At 47.4% G+C, this 10,573-nt stretch overlaps 1 protein-coding gene across 7 annotated transcripts in view; it reads right to left on the reverse strand.

The window, feature by feature from the left end:
• Window positions 1-8,143, reverse strand: part of LOC135378922 (uncharacterized) — a 102,940-nt gene extending 94,797 nt beyond the window's left edge. For all 7 annotated transcript variants that reach the window (XR_010418636.1, XR_010418633.1, XR_010418634.1 and 4 more), the window contains exon 1: window positions 8,054-8,143. The gene's annotated coding sequence lies outside the window, so the exon portion shown is untranslated. The remainder of the gene's footprint in view (window positions 1-8,053) is intronic.
• Between the last annotated feature and the right edge of the window lie 2,430 nt (window positions 8,144-10,573).

The following is a 10,573-nucleotide window of genomic DNA, read 5'->3' on the forward strand; positions in this document are numbered from 1 at the left end:
CTACGTCGAGCTGAAGAGCTCCAAGTAAAGCGAAGCAGCTGTCCTCGGCTGAGAGTGCACTATCAAATTACAAACATATGCTCAACGTGAAAGGACAGAGCTTCGGCTATTTTCCAGTTGTATATGTACTTGCTGGCTTGCACTGCAGCCTCCACAGGTGTCGCCGTCGCCGTAGAACATTGATGCCTCGCCGATGCATACTATCATGGCCGACGAGTGATCGTATCACTTCCCTACGTCGGGCTGAAGAGCTCCAAGTAAAGCGAAACAGCTGTCCTCGGCAGAGAGTGCACTATCAAATTACTAACATATGTTCAACGTGAAAGTACAGAGCTTCGGCTATTTTCCAGTTGTATATGTACTTGCTGGCTTGCACTGCGGCCTCCACAGGTGGCGCCGTCGCCGTAGAACATTGATGCCTCGCCCATGCATACTATCATGGCCGACGAGTGATCGTATCACTTCCCTACGTCGGGCTGAAGAGCTCCAAGTAGAGCGAAACAGCTGTCCTTGGCTGAGAGTGTACGATCAAATTACAAACATAAACAGAAATAAACAAAATGTAATGACGTTACGTTACTCATTACTTTTCTCCCAAATGTAATGCGTTACCATATTTCACTACTCGAATGTAGCGCGTTACCGGTAACCCACTACTCTATAACGCGTTACTCCCACCTATGTTCCACGATGACGAAACATATGCTCAACGTGAAGAGCTTCGGCTATTTTCCATTTGTATATGTACTTGCTGGCTTGCACTGCAGCCTCCACAGGTGGCGCCGTCGCAGTAGAACATTGATGCGTCGCCGAGGCATACTATCATGGCCAACGAGTGATCGTGTCACTTCCCTGCGCAGGGCTGAAGAGCTCCAAGTAGAGCGAAACAGCTGTCCTTGGCTGAGAGTGCACGATCAAATTACAAACATATGCTCAACGTGAAAGTACAGAGCTTCGGCTATTTTCCAGTTGTATATGTAGTTGCTGGCTTGCACTGCAGCCTCCACAGGTGGCGCCGTCGCCGTAGAACATTGATGCCTCGCCGATGCATACTATCATGGCCGACGAGTGATCGTATCACTTCCCTACGTCGGGCTGAAGAGCTCCAAGTAAAGCGAAACAGCTGTCCTCGGCAGAGAGTACACTATCAAATTGCTAACATATGCTCAACGTGAAAGTACAGAGCTTCGGATATTTTCCAGTTGTATATGTACTTGCTGGCTTGCACTGCAGCCTCCACAGGTGGCGCCGTCGCCGTAGAACATTGATGCCTCGCCGATGCATACTATCATGGCCGATGAGTGATCGTATCACATCCCTACGTCGGGCTGAAGAGCTCCAAGTAAAGCGAAACAGCTGTCCTCGGCTGAGAGTGCACTATCAAATAACAAACATATGCTCAACGTGAAAGTACAGAGCTTCGGCTATTTTCCAGTTGTATATGTACTTGCTGGCTTGCACTGCAGCCTCAACAGGTGGCGCCGTCGCCGTAGAACATTGATGCCTCGCCGATGCATACTATCATGGGCGACGAGTGATCGTATCACTTCCCTACGTCGAGCTGAAGAGCTCCAAGTAAAGCGAAGCAGCTGTCCTCGGCTGAGAGTGCACTATCAAATTACAAACATATGCTCAACGTGAAAGGACAGAGCTTCGGCTATTTTCCAGTTGTATATGTACTTGCTGGCTTGCACTGCAGCCTCCACAGGTGTCGCCGTCGCCGTAGAACATTGATGCCTCGCCGATGCATACTATCATGGCCGACGAGTGATCGTATCACTTCCCTACGTCGGGCTGAAGAGCTCCAAGTAAAGAGAAACAGCTGTCCTCGGCAGAGAGTGCACTATCAACTTACTAACATATGCTCAACGTGAAAGTACAGAGCTTCGGCTATTTTCCAGTTGTATATGTACTTGCTGGCTTGCACTGCAGCCCCCACAGGTGGCGCCGTCGCCGTAGAACATTGATGCCTCGCCGATGCATACTATCATGGCCGACGAGTGATCGTATCACATCCCTACATCGGGCTGAAGAGCTCCTAATAGAGCGAAACAGCTGGCCTCGGCTGAGAGTGCACTATCAAATTACAAACATATGCTCAACGTGAAAGTAGAGAGCTTCGGCTATTTTCCAGTTGTATATGTACTTGCTGGCTTGCACTGCAGCCTCCACAGGTGGCGCCGTCGCCGTAGAACATTGATGCCTCGCCGATGCATACTATCATGGCCGACGAGTGATCGTATCACTTCCCTACATCGGGCTGAAGAGCTCCAAATAGAGCGAAACAGCTGGCCTCGGCTGAGAGTGCACTATCAAATTACAAACATATGCTCAACGTGAAAGTACAGAGCTTCGGCTATTTTCCAGTTGTATATGTAGTTGCTGGCTTGCACTGCAGCCTCCACAGGTGGCGCCGTCGCCGTAGAACATTGATGCCTCGCCGATGCATACTATCATGGCCGACGAGTGATCGTATCACTTCCCTACGTCGGGCTGAAGAGCTCCAAGTAAAGCGAAACAGCTGTCCCCAGCTGAGAGTGCACTATCAAATTACAAACACATGCTCAACGTGAAAGTACAGAGCTTCGGCTATTTTCCAGTTGTATATGTACTTGCTGGCTTGCACTGCAGCCTCCACAGGTGGCGCCGTCGCCGTAGAACATTGATGCCTCGCCGATGCATACTATCATGGCCGACGAGTGATCGTATCACTTCCCTACATCGGGCTGAAGAGCTCCAAGTAAAGCGAAACAGCTGTCCTTGGCTGAGAGTGCACTATCAAATTACAAACATATGCTCAACGTGAAAGTACAGAGGTTCGGCTATTTTCCAGTTGTATATGTACTTGCTGGCTTGCGCTGCAGCCTCCACAGGTGGCGCTGTCGCTGTAGAACATTGATGCCTCGCCGATGCATACTATCATGGCCGACGAGTGATCGTATCACTTCCCTACGTCGGGCTGAAGAGCTCCAAGTAAAGCGAAACAGCTGTCCTCGGCTGAGAGTGCACTATCAAATTACAAACATATGCTCAACGTGAAAGTACAGAGCTTCGGCTATTTTCCAGTTGTATATGTACTTGCTGGCTTGCACTGCAGCCTCCACAGGTGGCGCCTTCGCCGTGGAACATTGATGCCTCGCCGATGCATACTATCAGGGCCAACGAGTGATCGTATCACTTCCCTACGTCGGGCTGAAGAGCTCCAAGTAAAGCGAAACAGCTGTCCACGGCTGAGAGTGCACTATCAAATAACAAACATATGCTCAACGTGAAAGTACAGAGATTCGGCTATTTTCCAGTTGTATACGTACTTGCTGGCTTGCACTGCAGCCTCCACAGGTGGCGCCGTCGCCGTAGAACATTGATGCCTCGCCGATGCATACTATCATGGCCGACGAGTGATCGTATCATTTCCCTACGGAGGGCTGAAGAGCTCCAAGTAGAGCGAAACAGCTGTCCTTGGCTGATTGTGTACGATCAAGTTACAAACATAAACAGAAATAAACAAAATGTAATGACGTTACGTTACTCATTACTTTTCTCCCAAATGTAATGCGTTACCATATTTCACTACTCGAATGTAACGCGTTACCGGTAACCCACTACTTTATAACGCGTTACTCCTCACCTATGTTCCACGATGACGAAACATATGCTGAACGTGAAGAGCTTCGGCTATTTTCCATTTGTATATGTACTTGCTGGCTTGCACTGCAGCCTCCACAGGTGGAGCCGTCGCAGTAGAACATTGATGCGTCGCCGAGGCATACTATCATGGCCGACGAGTGATCGTGTCACTTCCCTGCGCAGGGCTGAAGAGCTCCAAGTAGAGCGAAACAGCTGTCCTTGGCTGAGAGTGCACGATCAAATTACAAACATATGCTGAACGTGAAGGTACAGAGCTTCGGCTATTTTCCATTTGTATATGTACCTGCTGGCTTGCACTGCGGCCTCCACAGGTGGCGCCGTCACCGTAGAACGTTGATGCATCGCCGAGGCACACTATCATGGCCGACCCATGATCGTGTCACTTCTCTACGCAGGGCTGAAGAGCTCTAAGTAGAGCGAAACAGCTGTCCTTGGCTGGGCGTGCACGATCAAATTACAAACATATACTCAACGTGAAGGTACAGAGCTTCGGCTATTTTCCATTTGTATATGTGCTTGCTGGCTTGCACTGCGGCCTCCACAGGTGGCGCCGTCACCGTGGAACGTTGATGCCTCGCCGAGGCACCCTATCAGGGCCGACCCAAGATCGTGTCACTTCCCTACGCCGGGCTGAAGAGCTCCAAGTAGAACGAAACCGCTGTCCTCGGTTGGGAGTGCACGATCAAATTACAAACATATGCTCAACGTGAAGATAGAGAGCTTCGGTTATTTACCATTTGCATATGCAGTTGCTGGCTTGCACTGGGCGGGCTCCACAGGTGGCGCTGTCACCGTGGAGCATTTATGACTGGCCGAGGCACACTATCAGCGCCGACCCAAGATCGTGTCACTTCCCTACGCCTTAATCTTTTTCGAGGACGCAAGCGATGACAGTGTACTCTTTCGGCCCCCTGACATTAAGGGTGAAGGAACGAAGTGTCTCCTAAGGTGCGCAATGCACAGAATAAAGAAAAAAATATGTTCTTTTACGAGCTTTTGCGGACGATCTATCGAACGGATTTTTGTTCTGAAAACGGCTACGATATCAGGTGACCAAAAGGAACACGTGTTCTCATTTCAGCTTTGCAGCTTTTACTGACTTGTATTTCCTGCGAAACGGATAGAGCACACAATTCACCCATGCAACTACGTCATCCATGACACCAATTGTATGACGTCATAGACTGATTTTCACCTAAAATTCCGTGGATCAAAACAATTTTTGGTATCTCAGAGTAACGGTGCGCTAGAGTAACGGTGCGCTAAAGTAACAGACCTTCCTTTATTCGTTATTAATTCATAATAACTCAGCTTGGGTCGTGCATATTGTTTCCCGAGTGTGGAAGAAATCTGCATAGAATGTAAATAATCGCGGATATAGAATTCAATGTGCATTGTTCTCATCCTCTTCAGGTAATGCCTTACTGACACTCTTGCTGTAGCCCACAGCAAGCCCACAGTTAATTGATCTTATTGCGCTATATATGGCTGGTAACAAACAAAAACAAGCGTCATTGGACCGCAAGTAACAGCATACGCGGGGAGTCTGGCTAAGCTGTGATGCACAAGTTTTGGCACATTTTGTGTGACATATAATGCATTATCCCTTGGTAAAACTAGCTTTCTAACTCACCTTATTGTCTCAGATGCCTCCAAGAAATATATCTTAGAGATATCACCTAGCATCATCTGTGAAGCTGTTGAAGACGCTGTAGCGGCTGACTGGGCAGTAGCGTATTTCATCATGTGTGCGGCCCTCTGCTAGCTAACAGAAAGAGATCGTACAAGCAACGGGTGGCTGTCCATTCTATCCATCTCTCAGCATATGCGCCCAGTCCTGTTTGCGCTAGGGTGTCGCCCCGACAAAAGTGCGACACCCCCGTGTTCGGCACACTTTTGTCCCAAGCTGTACTTCAAGTGGAGAAGTGACAAAACTGCACCGTCGTGATATGGTTGAGGAACGGAAGCGATAGGAAATGTATCCAAACGGGGCGTTGTGCCCGAGAAACACGGGAAAGACACGGACACGCAGTAGTCTCCACTGTGCGGCCACACGGACTCGGGCACTGTTAGCAGCAGCCCAGAGCAATGCTGGATCCTGTTTTACCCACTTGAAATTTCGATATGACACGGAGTAGAAAGCTCTGTTGTCTGAGAAGACACGAACTTCAAGACGTGTGAAAACACGCCACTCGCGAGGAAATACGATAGTGTGTATGTCCGACATGAACTGGAGTGGAAACTGTGAAAAGTGCGAAAAAACAACAACAGAAAACATAAAAAACCAAGCAAATATCTGGCACTGTGTTCCAGATATCTGCTAATTTTTTTGTTTTTTGTTTTTCTCACGGATGATCACCTAGTAAAAATGCGGTCCCAACAGGAACGCATTTCATTTACGCGAAGAACGTCACTAGTGTGAAACCGAGATGTTAACTCAGCACGCACACCAGAGAAATACACTGGCCTTGAACAGACACAGAAGCAGTTCGCTTGTTGTTCCAAGTCAAGGTCTGGGTACGCCCGCATTTGCTTGAGAAGAGCGATACGTGTTAGTAGACAGGATGTGATGCGTACTTCCGTGACAAGCTGCCAGAGGCGATTCAATCTTACTAGCAAGATATACTTGGCGCCATCTACGGGCAGGAACATCGGCGACTGCACGTGACAGCGGCCGATCAGCCATGCCAGTCTTTCTAGCTCACCATAGTACTAGTACGAAGTGTAGGAATTGCAAAGCGTGAACGGGCAATCAAGTGAACTGTGACCGATTTTCGTTTCGTGTTTTCACTAGTGGGGGGGGGGGGGGGGCAATTTCCAAACGGTAAAAACACGAGACAAGGAAGGAAGGACAAATACATGACGTTCTCTAAAACAAGTTCGTTCAGTTCACACGTCTAACTCGTTCACACTGAACGAAGCATGGACGAACGGCACCACTACATAGACGTATTCTTGTACGAGGAGTTGAAGCTTGCATAGTATCGTATTATTTTAACAAGGGCAAGCAGTAGCGTAGCGTATCATGGAAATCTGGACACGAAAATCCATATACATCCTCAGGAGAGCCTGCTTGTGTTTTTATTTATTTTTACTGCCTATTTTGCCTATTTGCTTCTTGGAATATAAACGGCCGCCTATTTCTGCCCATTTTAGTATCATGGAAATCTGGACACGAAAGTCCATATAGTGCCCATTTAAGTGCCTAAATATCCGGGTCGTAATGATGAGCCAAATTATGGGACGTCCGGGGACGCCGGTGTTCTATTGAAAATTGATAGGATAAATCGACCCGTGCGGTTCTCGATCATTTCTAGCTGATCCACTAATGCAATGTTGTAGTATCTTAATGTCAATGACGACAATGTCTACTGCAGATGCACCGCGAGAAACTTCCCCAATAGGAACTAAAAAAACAGAAAAAAATCATATACTTTCAACGCTGCAGACGCCTGTCTCGCGATCAAGTGAGGCAGACGATAAACACATGTGCCCATATTCCGGAACTGATAAACTTCCACGTAGTGTTTCGCGTGATTTACCCATGCTTTTATCACTCATTGCTTACATGTTCTAATGATGAACATTGCCTGTCAGCCGATTGTACGCGAACTTCAATCCCAATTTTGGATGCTTCAGATAATAGAGAGTTTTAGTGTATCGTACGCCATCGCCTTTGCGTACGTAGGGGATAGCGTAGTAGTTCTGCGCAGTGTGCGAAGCTCCCTTTATGTTTTGCGCGTGCGCATAACCACCAACGCTATTCCTTACGTACGCAAAGGCGATAGCGTACTATCCACTAAAACTCACTAATAAGTTGTTCAAGTGAAGAGAGAACGTTGAATCTTGTGAATCTTGAATCTGCGAAGAAAATTATACAGAATACGCTCCTTGTCTGGGAGCTTGTGAACCTCAATGAGCGCCTAACTAGTCTGAGATGTATTTCCGCTCAACGGGTCCTGGCACAATAGAGTTTTAGTATATCGTATGCTATCGCATTTGCTGCGTAAGGGATAGAGTTGGTGGTTCTGCGCACGCGCAATACATAAATAGAGCGTTGAGTATTGCGCTGGACCACCATGCTATCGCGTACGTACGCAAACACACCAGCGTACAATATACTAAAACTCAGTGTCCTTCTCGTACGCAGCAGAGCGTTCGTGTACGCTGTCCCACGTCGCAGTGATGTACTATGCAACGTGGATACAACATACGGGCAAAAACCATAATACGAAGCGGTTTTGCAGAACAAAAAACGAAACCGATCTTCTCAAGGTGCCCTAAAAACAACGAGGTGTTTCTGTAGCATTCTGTCAAGCGCCGTATACAGTGAACCACATGTAACTTAGAGGGAAGTACTGGCTGCCCCAGGTACCCGATGGTGAATAAAAAAAAAATAACTTACATATTTCTCCAGCCTTCTAACGAACACTGGTGTTAGCGTCCAACTGCATCTAACGCGTCACTTCTTCAAGTGTCTCGTACTTTGTACGCCGTTCCTGACGATATCGGCCGTTATCTCTATGCAGCGATTGCGTCGTCTATCCGCAAGCGATCAGAAGACAAGTTTCCTCTTGAACGCTCCATTTTGCACTGGGAGAGAAATAGGAGCTTAATTCTACCAGTAACCTCTCAGAATTGTTTCACGAAAATCCCTGGCTGAATAATTCGTGAACAGGTGGCGCCATCGAAGAAATTTCTTTTTACTCTGTGCCGATAACAGCCAACTAACTCGAAACGGCCGTCCATAGCTGGGATTGTGTCACGCTTGACTTGCCTCACGTGCAGTCATGGAGCATTCGCTCATTTTTATCTGGACCTACTGGCTTTTCCAAGCGGCCTCCAGAGGTGTTGCTACACAGTAAATCGAAAAACAACCTTTTCTACACAAAAAAGGTGTTTTAAGTGATATACACTTTTTTACTGCACTGACCATGATGAAGAGTGTAACAGGCAGTTTTTAGAAAATAGTTTTTAAAAAAGCACCCTTTTTAACTCCAGATGCTGGGATCAGAAAAGGTGCTGAAGTGATTTATACCCTTCTGCACCCTGTGTTACACCGTTTTAACCGAAAGCATGTCAGAAAGGGTGTTTTCAAAAAAGAATGAAGTTAGGGGAGAAATATCATTTCAATTTCAATTTCAATTTATTTCCTTGCGGTTGGGAGAGCAGCAAAAAGCCCATGAGGCTTGACACCGGCTCCTCCCTCAAAGTGCTGTGATCATGTGATCATGTCAGTGTGATCCCATACAGCGTTGCAAGGCCTTAGAGGTCGACCTCAAGCGGGTACCCAGCGTCCCATACTGCCGAGGGGGGGGGGGAGGGATACGTGTATAGAGGCATATTTGTGGTTCTATTCATTGGGAGACCAGCTGTATGGGTAATACCAGCAATTTCTGGGTGTGCTGAAAAAGAAAACCATGTGGGGTGGACGCCCATCCTGGGGGGTAGAGAGATTCGTGTTATCGGCTCTGTAAACAAAGCGGTATTTGAACCTGAATTTGTGATAAAATGTAGTAGCTTGAATGTCACTTTGTCACCTTTAAAGCTCAGCTACGCCGATTTTCGAGTGTTACAGAATGGAATGGTACTCGCACGATGTGTTTATATGGGAACACTGATTATGTTTGCAAAATAGTTATCCGAAATTCCTCGCGGTTTCTCGAAAAACTGAATTTTTAGTTTCACTGACTTTCCGTCTTGTGGCCCGCAAACCCTGTGTCGACGACACATTCGTGGTCTGCCCGCGCTCCGGCTTGGCATGACTTTTGGCTTAGTTTCTTCCGCCAAGCCCGCCAGTTTCTTCTGCGGAGCCGTCTGCTGCGCAGATTCACATTGGGGAAATGGTAGACAGTTCGCTATTAAGGAGCCAGTATATTTTTGGACTTCACTTAACCCACGAGGAACGCGAGTTTCGCTTCCTTCGACTGCAAAGCATTTGCTAAGCCAGTACAGACTTCCTGGTGTTTCGTGTTCTGTGGTGCGAGCGGAGGATGTGTGAGCGTTTTGCTCCCGTCCTCAAGAACTCTTCACCATGCAGTTCCAATGTTTCAAACCACAACTTTCCGGAAGGCGAAAGAAAAAGCTATTGACCGCAACAATCGGTTACAACTCCGACTGGGTGCCACCTGCGAAAGCAGCGATTTTACCTCTTCATATCGCTCAGACGAATATTACGGAAGCAATGCGCAACTTGTTTCATACGAAGCTGAAGGTGTCTCGTCCGGAATGCTGTGCCAACCTTATCTGCAGCAGGAGATTGCAGGGGCAGGACTAGGCAGCAGATAAAGGTAAGACACGAAATGTGAGACAAGTCCGTCATGCGGTGCAAATGCCATCACACGGAAAAGAAAAATACGCTATCTGTCAGTTACTGCTTCACCCTTTAGAGATTACGCCCCAGCGGGTGTATTCTCAGTACAGATTTGGAATTTCCTAATTTGTTAAATGATTTCGCAGGCATTCTGGTACCACCGAAAAGCTTGCACTCCACATCTCAACTATCACCGTCTGGGTTTCAAGCTGAAGCCTGTCACCAGTGCCACCCAGACGCCCCTTCAAAGTTCATCTGTTTTTGTTGACGGAACAGTGACACCTGGTACTGAGACATTTTCATTCAGACTGATTCATTTTCTGATGAATCAAGTGCATTCTATCACTTGTGCTCGACTTCTTGTGTTCGTATACCCTTGTGTTGCTCGCTAGCTTAGAGCAACCATGCCTGAGCTGTTTGTGTTCTTACTCCAGCGCTTTCAGAGTACATTTAAGCAGTATCATGGTATTATATGCACGGCAGCACATCTTGTGTATTTTGAGTAAGGTATAAATTAAAATATTTGCTCAGCTGTTGTATTTTGCTCCCAAATAAGGTGTTCTAGAGCCCTGAAGGGCAGTTCAAGCAGTTTCATGTGCGCAACAGCACATA

Source organism: Ornithodoros turicata, chromosome 1, assembly GCF_037126465.1.
Source record: "Ornithodoros turicata isolate Travis chromosome 1, ASM3712646v1, whole genome shotgun sequence".
NCBI lineage: Eukaryota > Metazoa > Arthropoda > Arachnida > Ixodida > Argasidae > Ornithodoros > Ornithodoros turicata.